Genomic DNA, 14,460 nt, shown 5'->3' with positions numbered 1-14,460 from the left:
CCGAGTGTGTAGGCGGGCTCCAGGGTGGATAAACATAACGATCGGTCGGTGTGCAATATGCCTGCACTTCGCTGTGCAAACGCCGGACCATTGCATCGCGCAAGGGAATCCGTGGGGCCAACAGCCAAAAGGACGTTGTCGTCGCGGTTTGTCATCTTTTGTTTGCCGTGTCTTGTTTGCGATGGTGTTGGTGGCGGCCAGTGCGCCGCATGGGCTGCATAATGATCGTGGAAAACTCACTGCACAAGCTGGCGGAAATTCAGTGGCAATTGGCCTTTCAAACAACAACTAAATGCAAGCAAGAAGACAAGACATAACACTGATGTGGTAAGCAACCGTCTGGAAACATTGTCGTTAGAAAATTATACGCTTCTGAACTGTTCTTGATTTATTTTTTCATTTCTATTTTTTCGGTGCGTGCTTTATTGTTTTTGTTTAAGTTACTGTTTTAATGCTGTACAATGTCAAGAAACATATATGGCAGGGACAAATGGATATGTATGAATTTCAAAGACATTTTTTTTATTGTACGCAAGTTTTAATACGCGAATTTAATTACCATGTGTTATTTTATTCATTAATTTCATCACGCATCACGCATCACGCATCACGCACATTACACTTCAAATTCTACCCCATCTTCTCTATCTCTATATCTATAAAAATGAATGTTTGTATGTTCGTGATGCTAAAACTCAAAATCGGCTGGACCGATCTTGATGACGTCTTCGTATGATTTGTTCCTTTTTACCCAAGAAAGGTTTAGCAAAAAAGAGAATTTGAGAATTCCCAAGGAAAAGCCGGAAAATGGGAAAATTCGGTAAAAACGGCTTTTTCCATATAAAAAATTAAATTTACCTTTTCTAACGAAAACGGTTTGACTTATCCCAACAAAGTCTTCAGATGATTTGTTTCTTTTGGCCCAATAAAAACAATTCAAGTTGGAAAACTCTTTAGGAAAAGCCAGGAACCTAGAAAACTCGATCAATGCTTTTTCCATAAAAAAATTGAAACCTATAAAAATGAGTGTTTGTTTGTTTTTAACGCTAAAACTCGAAACCGGCTGAGACAATTATGACGATGTAATCAAATTATTAGTTCGTTTTATTCATGGAAGGCTTAAAGAAAAGACAACTTTAATACTCCCTAAGAAATCCGGAAAATGGAAAGATTTGTGAAAATTGCATTTTCCATACAATCAAATCAAATATACCATGTATAAATTAAACTAAGAAACCGCTTGGCCAATCAAACGATAAGTATCAAACGAGCCGATACGTTGTTGTGCATTCCACAGATTTTGTTTTTTATTTCAATGTTCAGTTTATGTGAAGAATGGTTAAAAAATTCACCAAGAACTCTTGAGTTGGGAGTACAGCAAGCAAAAAAACAATACAAGAAACAAGATTCCAACTTGCAGCAGCGATTCTATTCCGAGATTATTGCTTGATTCGCAGTTACTTAGCATATAAATAAATAGTATCGGAGAAATTAAAAAACAAGGGTGCCCGGTAGAAAGACATGAAGATGTGATTTCATTTCGCTTTAGAACAAATTTATAAAATCCATCGAAAACGAATACCTTCGATTTGTTTGAGCCATTGTGAACAGCGATGAGTATGGTGTGCAACTTTGCGAGAACACAGTTACACTTGCTGAAACATAATAATCACTGAAATCTATGAATGAACGGCAATAACTAAAGTATCTATACTTAATACAAAGATTATTTAGATGAAACCATAAAAAGTCCCGTTGATTGTGAAATACGTTTAAAAATGACATCGCCGAAGATATTTCAAGGGAAATTTTGAATAAAAAAATGAATGATCTAATGAAGTTGAAAATGTGAGTTTGTTTAGGAGTAGCATTTTATTGACTGAAATTCAAATGCCAGCACCAATCGTCGAATAAAAAATATTCTGCTTCGTGAATAGTAACTTGGGCTTGCAACCCGCCATTTGCCAATTCGCTTCAACTAAAAATGATAGATGAAATGATGATGCCCCATAGTATCGAAAGTACGATTGGTTCAGTGCACGTACAATTTTAGCTGCTTAAACAACCTAGGCTAATGACACCAGCTGGACCATTGCGCTCATATAAAATGATTAATCGTATTAATAAAATAAAATGATTAATCGTAAACCACTCACATAGAAAATCAAAATCTAAAGTTTTTGTTCAAAATTAAAATTTGAGTACGTTACTCGTGATTATGAAAATGTTTTCTCATAACATTTGCTCTTTTGTTTAACTTTCTGAAAATAACTCTAAAAAGTATGCGCGCTTAAGGAACTCACGTTAAGATTCATTTTATGATTTTTCGATATCTTAAAATAGCAAATCAAAATAATCAACTTCTCTGTTTCACTCATTCTGCTTCCACTTTATCCAAATATTCTTTTCAATCTTTATTCTAGAGTCGCCTTTCAAAGAAAATTCGTTAGGGTCGTTTTTATTATTTTTCTTTTCCTTTTTATGCCTTGACGTTCAGGTGTACGCAACGTAACGAACAAGGAAGTCAACCAACGTACTAAAATCGAATAGCTGAATCGTATCATTTACCGAATAAAACGGAAAGAGGCAGTAGATTTTTCGAATGAATCAGACTGGGTTTCGAGGTATCGAAACAATTATGAACCATAGGAGAAGATCGAATAAAAATGGATTTGTAAAACTTGTCAATGTGAAGGAAGGACAAGTGAAGGGAAGACCCTAAACAGAACGAAGATACAGTGTCGAAGCAACAACACTATCCTCTGACCTGTGCTAGTCTTGCATCTTGGGTTTTCCATTTGTTTTCGGTATCATTCCTTCACGTTACGTAGAAGTATGAAGTATATCTTAATTGTTAGAATTTTTCTAACCTTAACTTTTGCAAAGACTCCATATAGGCAAGTGCAAAATACGTCCACAACGCCCGAAAACTGGAAAAACGATTCTACAAAATAAAACCGCGCTTCCCGCGCAAATTAACGAGCTTTCACAATTAATTTATTTTTCTTTCATTCTTAATGTCCCACATCATCTCCACAGGGTTCACCTATCAGGGTTGTGCATAGGAAGGCAGACCAGAAGGAATGAGGTTTAAAATTGAAGTAACGTTTTTCGTCGGTAATCGCTCAACCGACACCATCTGATTTGACCCCAGGATATTAAATGGCCGCTACGATCGACCACTATTTAATTACGGTGCTTGATGAAAAGGATCCAACGAAACCTTTCGGATGAAGTAAAAATAAAAAAGATAGGAAAAGAAATAAGATGACCCATCAGTCCTTTCCGCACCTGAACAGAGATTTCTTTGCTTCCTTTTCTTGGGAAGGATTCGTAAGTAGGTAGTGTAAGATTTTTTGTTCCAAAAAGGGCGAGAAGGGACAACCTGATAAACCTTTTTGAAACAATAAAGGACGTTTTCTGCTCTACTCCAATGCACTCTTGTCGTTCTTGAGAACTTGATCGATGAAGATTGATGGTTGTGCACTGTTAATGTGGGGTATCGTGTTATTACATTGTATGTGAAAGCTTAGAAAAAATCAAACCAAAACGAAAATTTTCTAAAATTTTTTCTGTCCAACCATCTAAACGCATTACTCCGTCGAACCATTTTTATAGTTTTGTTAATAGCTTTAGTAATTTAATAACTTTGACTAAACGTTATTCTTGGAAAACAGACGAAGTTGCCAGTAGGAAATGTTCAAATAAGATGTTATTGAATATCAAAGAAAGTTAGTCAGTAGATACAAAGTTTGTTATGTCGCTGAAAGTGTGGATTGATTCATTTCGCTGAGTATATGCAAAAGATTAAACAATATCGGGATATGTGCAACTTTAGTCATATTTCATTCGAGTGACTCTAAATATTAATTATTAACACTACAACTACCGCGAAGTTAATGTTACCGTTCAAGACAGGATTTTTTAATGCATAGATAAAACTATGGAACGACAGCTTTCGATTGGAGCACTTTACGCGGGTAGGATTAACGAAGTAATTTATAACAAAGTATTATGATACTTTCGTAAGCATTTATTGTTCACATGCAATTTCATACATGACATAAGGAGCTGCTTGAACAAAACGCAACTATTCAGGTTCTATTCAGTCTCTACATTTTTTTATAACGTATTTTATTGAACAAGTCAAATTGACTGGTATCGGTATAGTTGCTTACAACATAATTTCTTTTCAATGCCGAAAAATACATTTTTCTTTTATCTTTGACGGAATGTACATTGCGTAAAAACGTAAATGTTATGCATTAACTTTGCTAGAATCGTTTCACCTAAACTATTTATTGCGAATTAAAGTCAAAGTGTCTGATTTAGTAGTTTTAGTGATCATTGATAAAAATATGTTTCTCAGTTTCAAGTACTTTTTGTTAACAGGATTATTTGGATAACTTTGTACGATCAGATTCTACGGGGAATCTGAATCGCCGAAGGCATGGCCTTATTGAGAAAAGGAACAAGTTACTAAAAACCATTAAAATCCAGAGACAATAACCAATAAATACAGATGATTTGGAAATTCATTATTGAGATTATAAAAGATGTAAAAGATTATAGGTTATAAAAATCAAAAAGACCAATGATTACATTAAACTTTGGTAAGTAACCTGTAGATCGTTTCTAGCTCTTTCCTAGAATATGTTATAGAAAAATACGTGTACATGCATCTTTGCAAACTCGATTCCCGTGTGTGGTATTTTAAATCACATTATGTAAATTTCAGCTAACGGAAACAAATTTACTAGCATCGCGCAATTGACGTCTAGACAATCCATAATGGCACTTAGTAATGGGAGGCTTTGATTGTTGCGCAGCCCGTTGGCGCCAATCGACTTCATAGGCAGAAAAAGATAACTTATGATCCGATGTGCTGATATCATACCCCTTGCCTTTGCATCTGCTAACCTTCCGGGGCTTCCTGGGACGCCCCCGGGGCAACGAGGCACAATCTTGTTTTCATTTCCTCTTGGGCAAATGACGTTGCTCCGGCCTAACGACAGCCCAGTCGGAGCGTTATTTGCCAAACGTTGAGGGAACAAGGCAGACGCAAACATCCATCGATCAAAACCGCCCGATCCTGCCATCGATCGACCGATCGGTCGGCCTTCGCTTCCACCGGATCCCTCTCCCGCCTCTCCAGGCGGGGACGAGGGTCAGCTGGGTGTTGACCGGTTCGCCGGGCTTCGACGGGCAACTCGCTGATGGCAATGGTAAATAAATAAACCAGACACGTCATAACAGCACGTTGCCGGTGCGCATCCTGTTCCGAGACCGGCCGGGCCGAGAAGGTATCAAACATATCATCGTGCAGCCACACCGCCAATCACCAACACCAACGCGCGCGCGCGCCCCGGAATAACGCTGAATTCAATTAACAATTTAAATTACACATTAACAAGTCACAAGCCATCTCGATGGCGTTTCCCTTCCCGGACCGTGCGGGCTAGAATGTAATGCGCCGTCCGCCGAGGGGTTTACAGATGCACAACATGTTGTGAACATTACCGGGAAAAATCACACAGCTCTCAATGGGGTTGGAATAACTAACACACAACCAAAAAAAAAAAAAAACGGCGTCACTAACGACCGGTCCCGAATGGCCATTTGTTGGAGGGAGCTATCGGCATCGCGTGGTGTGGAGAAATGGCGGCGAAAAACACAACACCGTTCCCTGCCCAGAATGCGACAGAGTGGAGGCTTCTTTCGGTCACATCCGCGAGTCGGCCACAGGACAGGATAGCTGTACAGAATAGTCTAATGAACCTATAAGAATTCTGGCCGTGAAAAGTCCATCCGCGGAGCGCAAATGTGCGGACGGACGGACGGATTTACGGGCTGGCATTTCAAACGCTTGTGATGGGTTTTATTCTTACGTTTCTTCACCCCCGCACCCGACGGCCTTTCAGATTCCTCGAAAAACGGTGCTGACCAGAATCGTAAACGAGCCGAACAAGGGTCGCTGTGCCAGGGGAGAGTCTTATGTTTGATTTGTAAAGCAGAAAAAAGCGAAATCTACGCGAGAATGTTTATTTCTGGCTTTAAATCTGGTACCGTATATGGTATACTTTGAACGCAATTTCTATCTCATTTAACTGCCTCGTATAACAGCCTTACTGGCGTAATTAATACACTCAACTTTAGTGGACACTTTTATGTTAACATCTAACATCTAACATCTAATACTCGTACGGTATGTGTTTGAATGCAAAACAAAAATAAAACATGAGATGAACATAGATGCTTTAAATCAAATATTCCTTTTAATCGTAAGTAAATTACCACAGAAGTATATAAAACTATGCAGAATATGTATTTTGTGCTTTTGTTGAAGGAACAGATCCTTGTAAAACCTATGAAAAATACACATGTTTCTAGGCAGTCAATTAAGAAAACTTGGCACTATCAATCGCAGATAAAATAATTTGTTTATAATTATGTTGCTCCGCTCTTTGATTAAGAGGAATTGAAAATTTACCATGTTTGCTTTTTTGTGTTTGAGGAATACCATGTTTGTGTGACCATTACAGATCTTCTCTTGGTCAAGAGAAGTTAGCACTGTAACTTTCAAAACTGAATTTCCGTGAGTTAAGAACTATTGCAAAATGATAAAATGTTGATATCATAAACGCTATTTTTCATTCTAAGGAAACTGTTATTCAATCAAATTATTGGGTAAGCGTTTTTGTGTTAGAAGCAAAAATGTTAGAAAAGGTTTTTTTTTAATTACTACGAAAATAAAAATGATCAAAAATTTAAAAACAAAGTTTTGTTCAATAGATTGTCTACCATTCTGTTTTTTTTTATCTTTGACAAATAATTCTATGCTTGGACGTTGCGAACATCCGTATAATGTCCTTATACTAATTAAGGATTAATTTATGCTTTTTAACAATCCAAAACAATAAAAAAATCAATTATAATTCCTCACCTTAGTGCCGTTTCGTTAAAAATAATGTGACAGTGAATCATGGCACAGCGATTGATTGAACTAATTCAAAGACCTATAAGATTACGAAAAAGTAATGAAAACATAAAACAAACTCAATGAATGGACGTAACACACGCATTAGACGAAAAGTGAACCATAATGCCTATGTTTTTCAATGAGTAATGACGTGACCGGCGGGTATCGCTCGGCATAAGTGTTCGTGGGCACTATTCGTCGTGGTTGTCGTCATCGTTCCAAAATGTGTGCTTTAATTGGCGGCCGGCCGACGTATGGTTTTAGCCGCAACCGCGTCACGGCTCGTTTATCAGCGCCATAAGTACGACGGCGGACGTTTCTGCGCTGGAATTGTGCTTCAGCATAATTAAACAAGCGAAAGGCTAATCGAGCGCGGCTGATTTACGCGAGCAGTCGACACGGAATCGCTGCTAACACGTGTTTCCTACGAGGCGTGTTTTGCATATGCGGCCACCCGAGCTTCCTATGCTGTGTGGTGTTTCTGGTACCGTTTTTATCGCGCCGACCGGTTTTCCGAGTGGCGCTGTGTTTCCTCTCTGTTCAGCTGATTAAGCATAAAGGTTCCGCAATATAGGGCCCGCCGGCCCTTTCTAGGCGGAAGTCTCTGCGGCTAAGCCGGACGAAGGGTTTGCTTCAGCGCTATTCCAGGAAGCTCGGGTAACGTCTGGCGTGTGGACCGGGGGAAATCATTCCTCAAACACTGTTGATTTCATTTCACTAGAATCTGTATCCATCATCCTTTTGGAAACTTTATCAAAGAAAAAGAATTTAAAAAGCTACGATTTCAAGACGGGAATAAAATAAAAATAGAAAATAACTTATGGATTACTTAAATCAGGATGTAATAGATCTGCAATCTGAAACAACTAAACATAACTGTACAAACGACCGATACCAAACACTGTACAAAATCCTTGTTACGCTTAGTTCTTGTTCAACGTTTTTGCTTTGTGTTGTTAATGCTTAGAAGTGCTTTAAAAATGTATGCTTCAAATAATGTTATGACCCTAAAGTGATTTTGAAGTTGGCATAACAAATAAATATACATACATTTTTCTTGTCCGCAGTGGGTCAATATGCATGTACAAACACATTTACCAGTCACATTTGATGAATACGGGGATGAAAAGTATTCTACAATGTGTTCGAGGCAAGTTTTGCTAGTTTCATCTTCTTCTTCTTGGCGTAACGACTTTGTTGGTCATGCCTGGCCCGTTAAGGGCTTACGAGACTTTAGACTCTATATGTAAGTGGATAGTCAGTCGCTCATTTGCCGATTTTTCTAACCGGAGCTAACCGGCTGTCGCAGACCCCCGCTAGTTTAAATAATACAAACATAATGATTTCTTTATTTACTGCGTTCAAATTGCAACATTTTCTACATTTTACAAAATTTCAAGCTTCGGTTCTACCAACTGTACCGTTCTACCTAATGTATGTTTGTTTGTTAAAAATTAACGGTTTGGTATTATTTCCCTAGTTTTTGTGTCTTTTTGTTGCCTAAAACTATAGCTTTATTGGGCTAAAAGATTCTTTGTCATTGAAGGTTTGCACGTTGCTTTACTTTTCTCTTCCATTCTTTTATTGCAGCATAATTTTTAATAAATACTTCATACTTTGCATTACAATGAAGCAGTAATTTCCATTAAACTGCCAGACAGCTTATTTCGGTGTGAATGCTGTTCAAAACATTACCACGTCACACCTAGCCACACTTTACCTTCCGTGCGGATTCGTTTTGGGATAAAACTGTGTAGCCTTTAAATTGTACAACAGATTACTGCCTTACCACCGTTCCTCGGAATCAGTCCCGCAACTTCAATCCACAGCACCTGAAAGTGAGAGTGACAAATCGCTTATGACAGCATAATGGCACATAATTGAGCGTGTTTCCAGCGGCTCACGCACCGTTTGGCATTTCCAATCGGTACAATCTGAACAACGGGCAGGCAAATCCAGCATTGCCAGGGGAAAATTGACAGGAAGTTACAACACCTTCATAACGCTTGTCACAAGGAAGGGAGCTCGCAGTTCGCTCGGATGAGCTGAGGGGCTGCGCCGAAAACAGTACCAAAAAGGTTGAAATTATGTTTAAATACAAGAAACAATGAGATTTTACGAGAAAAGTACACTCCAGCGACATTTAACACGATCGTTACGAGAGTAAGGCAACAGTGAAGCCAAAAAATGCCGAAATGCAGCACGTCATCTACGAACACCTTCATCTACACCATCATCATCGTCATCGCCAAGGCAGTTTACACGACCTTTTCCAACCTGCTTGCATAACACACCCTCCCGAGGGGTTGGTTTACGGATGGCGACGTTTTATTGTAGTTCCCACATGCAAAGACCTTGAAGATGAGGATTTTGTAATTCGCGTACACCGTCTGGGGTTTGTTGGTTCGGGCGAGGATGCGCTAAGTAAAGAACAACTATCCAAACAGTCAACATAGGCAATGGCGGTCCTCATCCGGGTTCTGTCCGGATTCACTGGCTGCGAAAACAAAAACTAATCATTTCTACGGAACAAATCAATGCCAACGTTAAAACAAAAACATGGACGGATGTGTTTGCCGGACTACATCTTTTTTCAATTCAACTTTATGAAGTTATTTTCGTTTGCTTAGTTGTAAATTGTCATTTACAATGAAAAAGTGGACCTTAGTGTATTCTTCTTCTTAGTATCAAATAATCCAATTTTCCGTAAATCTTTTCTTAATTTGGCAATATTGTCTTCTCAGACTCCATATGTCTTTGCTGTAGAAAATTTTGCATGATATTTTACTTACAAAAAACCGAGTATTATACTACGCCTGAACATAAAGTAAGCAACAAGCTATTCCAATTTTGACGTAACAAACATCTACACGATTTTTTCACTACACCTTCCGATTTTAATTTTCTATTGACTGCCAGTCGTCCTAATTAACTTATTTGAGGCCAATATTACCAGCGCTTCTCCGTTTTCATGTCAATGCTGAAAACTGGTTTAAGTTCTGTAACTTTACGGGTGAAATTGAATGACCTTGCTAGCATTAGACAATTTTGACCGTCGAGAAGATTACAGCTTTTAACGAGCATTCTAAACTCATTTAAAGTAACACAAAAAATAATGTTAAAGGGTGTGTTGCAAATGGGAACAGTTTTGTTACATTCGCTGATCGTAAGTTCTTCAAAACGAAGCTGAACTTGAAATAAATTGTTACAAACTTACAAATCCAAACTAAACAGAAAAAAATCTAAATTCAAAGAAAATGAATGAAATTGGAAATAGTTTTCATCCGTTAGAAATGAAATATCGCGTGTTGTATCACTGTAAAATTTAAATATACATAGCATTATCAACTTGTGTTCATGCCTGGTAATATAATATCTTAAATAACGAATCTAAATTATTCTGTTCGTGTAAATCAAAGACCATTGTTAGAAAACATCCAATCAACATAACATCTTAACAAACGATCTTAACATCTTAAGCTCAAATGTATGTGGCTTTTAAAACTGTGTTTGGTTTTGAACAACAACAACTTTTTGAACTAAAATCTCAAAATACGTTATCAGAGTTTTTTCGTTATTCCATTATTCGTTGCAAACATGCATAACATCAAGTAACAGATCCCCAACGAATGACGACCCAGCTGATCATTCCCCTTCCCGTCGCATCACTCGATCTTGTCCGTCCTTCGATGCAAAGATCCGGGTTGCGAACAGATGAACCTGACCTCACGAATGTGTTTCTACGTGTTTCTCGCAATTCTTTGTTTCAACCCACACAAAACGCCACCCACGAGCCGTGGCGTCCGTCTTCTTTGTGCAGTAAAAATGGTCTGTACGGTGACAAAAAACAGTCAAAACAATTTTATTGGATCAGCTGTTACAACCGCCACCGTAAAAGCCGGGTCTTCTCGTGGAAGGCGAGCGTATCGGAAACGGAGCAAGATGTGGCGGAAACTCGACCGAAATAATTTACCCACGTATGTACGTTTACGCCGGGGGAATCCCATGCTGCGTTTCTACCGCCAACTGCCACCGCGCCCCGGTTGCATTGGCGCTCGGAGCTGTTTTCGATGCGATTTAAATTGTTGAATATGCGCCATTGTTGGCCATACGCTGGGAGCGGGAAATGACAGCGGGTCATCATCGTCGAGCGGACCAGAGGCACGTTTGTTGTGGCCACGGTTTGTCCGGAAAGGGTAACAATCAGTGTGGAAGCCATATCACGAGTGCGGAGCGCCCGGAAGGTACAACCGGAGCACATGTTACATCGCGCAGTCAGCTTCTAATTCATGACCTATTTCCGGACGTCCGATTCGAGTGACCGCACTCGGTATCTGGCATGCCACAAAGGTGCGGGACAGGAAGACTAGGAAGCCGAATGGGTGCGACATATAGCGGCGAGCTAGTGAAAGTAGAAGGTACTGTATGATGATTTATGCCACCCGAAGTGGAGACACAGGTTCCCGTTCGGTGCATCTGTACTCAGTCGCGGCACTTAATCGCGAACAATGAATGTCCAATTCTGAACATGCACAATGCCGTGAACTTGGATAATGTGAAAAGTGTTATTTTATGGGATTTCTAATTAGAGTTTGTCCCCTATGTGTTGGAATCCGTTTACGCATTATTCGGTAGAGGGAAAATAGAACAGTTAGAAGCAGGATGTCATTTTGTGGAGTTAATGTACCGCACCGAGAACAAAACTAAATTCGGTGTTCGATGTTCGAACCGTTAATCTCGATTTTGTAACATTCTTGTCTACCTAATTAACTATAAAAATGTGTATTCGTTCAATTCTAGACTCAGCCTAACCCTCAACAGTTTGCCTATTTTTTCCCAATGTGTGTTTATTTTTCTCTTAATCACACGCAGCCACTAATCTTTTTTTCATTCGCCCCTATGCTCTCTCCTCCTTTCACACATCTCCCCTTATCAGCCAAAGTAAACAAACATAACAGTAACCTTGTTTCTATTTGTGGTACTGCATGATAACCACGTTTATCATCTGAAGGCTCAACACACGCAAGTAAACAGAAACATAAATCTCATGCATCGGGGGCTGCGCGGTTTGGAAAACAAAAATAAACTCCGCTGGCTTTTTTTTCTTTTGCCGAAACCCGGGATTGAACCGGGGACCTTTAGATCTTCAGTCTAACGCTCTCCCAACTGAGCTATTTCGGCTGATGAGAGGAGGAGATATGTTAAGCAACAGATTGATTGGCCGTCACAACATCGTAAGGTATTTTTAGAAAGGCAAATTGTTGTTCTTTATTATGAACTGTAGAACGAAAACAAAAATAACTTGGGAATTGGAAACATTAATGTTTGAATACAGTTAAAGGAATGTTTGATTGCTGAGGTTTAAATAAAATGTTTTTATTGTATTTTCTACATATATTTAGATTTAGCAAAAGAAGGAAAGTAGTCATAACAAACTGTATACACTCAAAATACATTCGCCATCAACTTTCGTATTATTGTTTGTACTGAATTTCGATTTGTGCACAACAACATCAAACAGACATGCGCTACAGTAGGCTATCGTGTGAAATAAACGTCTAGATACAAGGAGAATGTCTTTCAAGAACAAAATATTTTTAGTTTGTTTTCTTTTTTCATATGCTTTTCGGATTCAGTTTCATTTCAATTAATCAAAGGCTCAATTTGACCCCTTTAGGTTTTAGGCTATTTATTTACACAGTTCGGGAACGCACAACGGGACCTTAAAATTACAAATGGTCAATGTTTGTCTGAGACTTACAGTATTTGAATGAAGTTTAGAATAAGTCTTGCACTTCATTTCATTCGGCTTCGGGCCGTACAGCTAATCATACTTACTTAAAATCCGGATTTGGATTTTCGTATGTAACTTATCGAATTCAAAAATCATCGATCCATATTTGAACGATGGTACACACATTATCACGATTGGTGGTAGTTAAACATGCAATACTAATCAATGATACGATTGGCATCAGTCGATGTATACAATCGGTTGTGTACAAGGCTTCAAATAATGTTAATTATTAAAAATTATAGCTAAAATTATTCAATTGAAAGAAATTGAAAGTAAAAGTAGCAAAGAGTAAATTGAAATAAAAAGATAAATAAAAAAAATTAGCTTGCCTGGTTTTTCACGTTTGGAGAAAATTATTGTGTAGCTTTGTCTTTCATGTGATGTATTTCAATAACTTCAAACCAGCTGTGAAATAACATTCTCATATGCTCTTTTCAACCACTCTAAGTTATAAATTGACAATCCTACTGCAATTCTCATGGGTCGATTATGTACCAGCATAACCGAGGCATAATAACCGTTAGGAAAATAAAACACAACCCACTATGGACCGGAGATCCTCCAAATGACGTAGGCTCAAAACCGTAACGAAATGCATCGCCCAACATGTTGACGACCCTTTGCAGATTGTTTTGAGAACGCACAAGCACCCTCCGCTCCACCTTGTTTCATTCTCGGATTCTTGCATATAGGGGTAGATCCGTGCCACTTCGGGCGGGCAATTGAGCAAAGCGCGTGCTGGTCACGTGTGAACGCTTTCGCTGCTCGTTCCCAACGCACTGCCGGCACCGAAAAGCAAAGGTTGCCGCACAAATCGGTTACATTAACTACTTCCGATCTCTCGAGCGACTTCCCCTGACCCGAATTAGGGGAACCGACACCGGCATCGAGTACCCCCTGGTTCCAGCAACTGAAACCAATGCAAACGTTCCAAACACTGATGCGGGCTCGGAGTTCATTTATTTATTATACCGCAATGAATGTGACACCCTATGGCGCTCTCCCTTAAAACAACGCTACCGCGTTTAAGCACGCGAGCCCTCATCGGAGCTGGAGGTTCAAGAGCACCGGAACCCTCCTCAGAGATAACCTACGTGGATCGTGGCGGGTTTTGGCTGGGAAATTCGTTACTTCGCATCCCCTGTCAACAAAATCCCCGATCACCGTCGGCACCAGGACTAGTTGATTTTCCCACTTTTCACCAATTGACGGTCATTAGAATTGTATCCGTTATTTGGTGACGGGCTACGGAGGGGAAGTAATTTCCCTGGCTTTTCCTCGTTTACCGAAACCATCGGGAGGGGTTCGGCGTGGCTGTTGACATGCCGGTACATAAGGGTCACAATTAGCGCATTAAGTGAGGTGAGGGCTTGCCACCGGTAGAAAAATGGCTACAGAACTCCTTTCCCCCTTGGTTTTCAGTCGAAGAGAGGGGGCTAACTTCATAAGCAAATAATAGTTTTAATCTTCCACTGTAAGTATGGATTATTCTCACCACGATTCAGAAGCAAAGCGTTCCGTACGAATAACATTGATCATCAGCTAATAAGCCGGGAAAGGAATTATAGAAGGAAAACTTCATGAATAAATTTGATAGATGAAGTAATTGCCGAGGTTGGATGTATTACTCCATTCAATTAACTCAGAAATCAAAGCATTTCTTAAGTTCATCCTTCGATGATAA

The 14,460-nt window shown here is 39.2% G+C and overlaps 1 non-coding gene across 1 annotated transcript; it reads right to left on the bottom strand.

Annotated features, from left to right (window-relative positions):
• Positions 1-12,087: 12,087 nt before the first annotated feature.
• Positions 12,088-12,160, bottom strand: Trnaf-gaa (transfer RNA phenylalanine (anticodon GAA)). Its single transcript has one exon. It is a non-coding gene; the product is annotated as a tRNA-Phe (tRNA).
• Positions 12,161-14,460: the final 2,300 nt, after the last annotated feature.

This window comes from Anopheles ziemanni, chromosome 3 (genome assembly GCF_943734765.1).
Source record: "Anopheles ziemanni chromosome 3, idAnoZiCoDA_A2_x.2, whole genome shotgun sequence".
In the NCBI taxonomy this organism is placed as follows: Eukaryota; Metazoa; Arthropoda; class Insecta; order Diptera; family Culicidae; genus Anopheles; species Anopheles ziemanni.
This window is presented reverse-complemented; position numbering and strand designations above follow the sequence as displayed.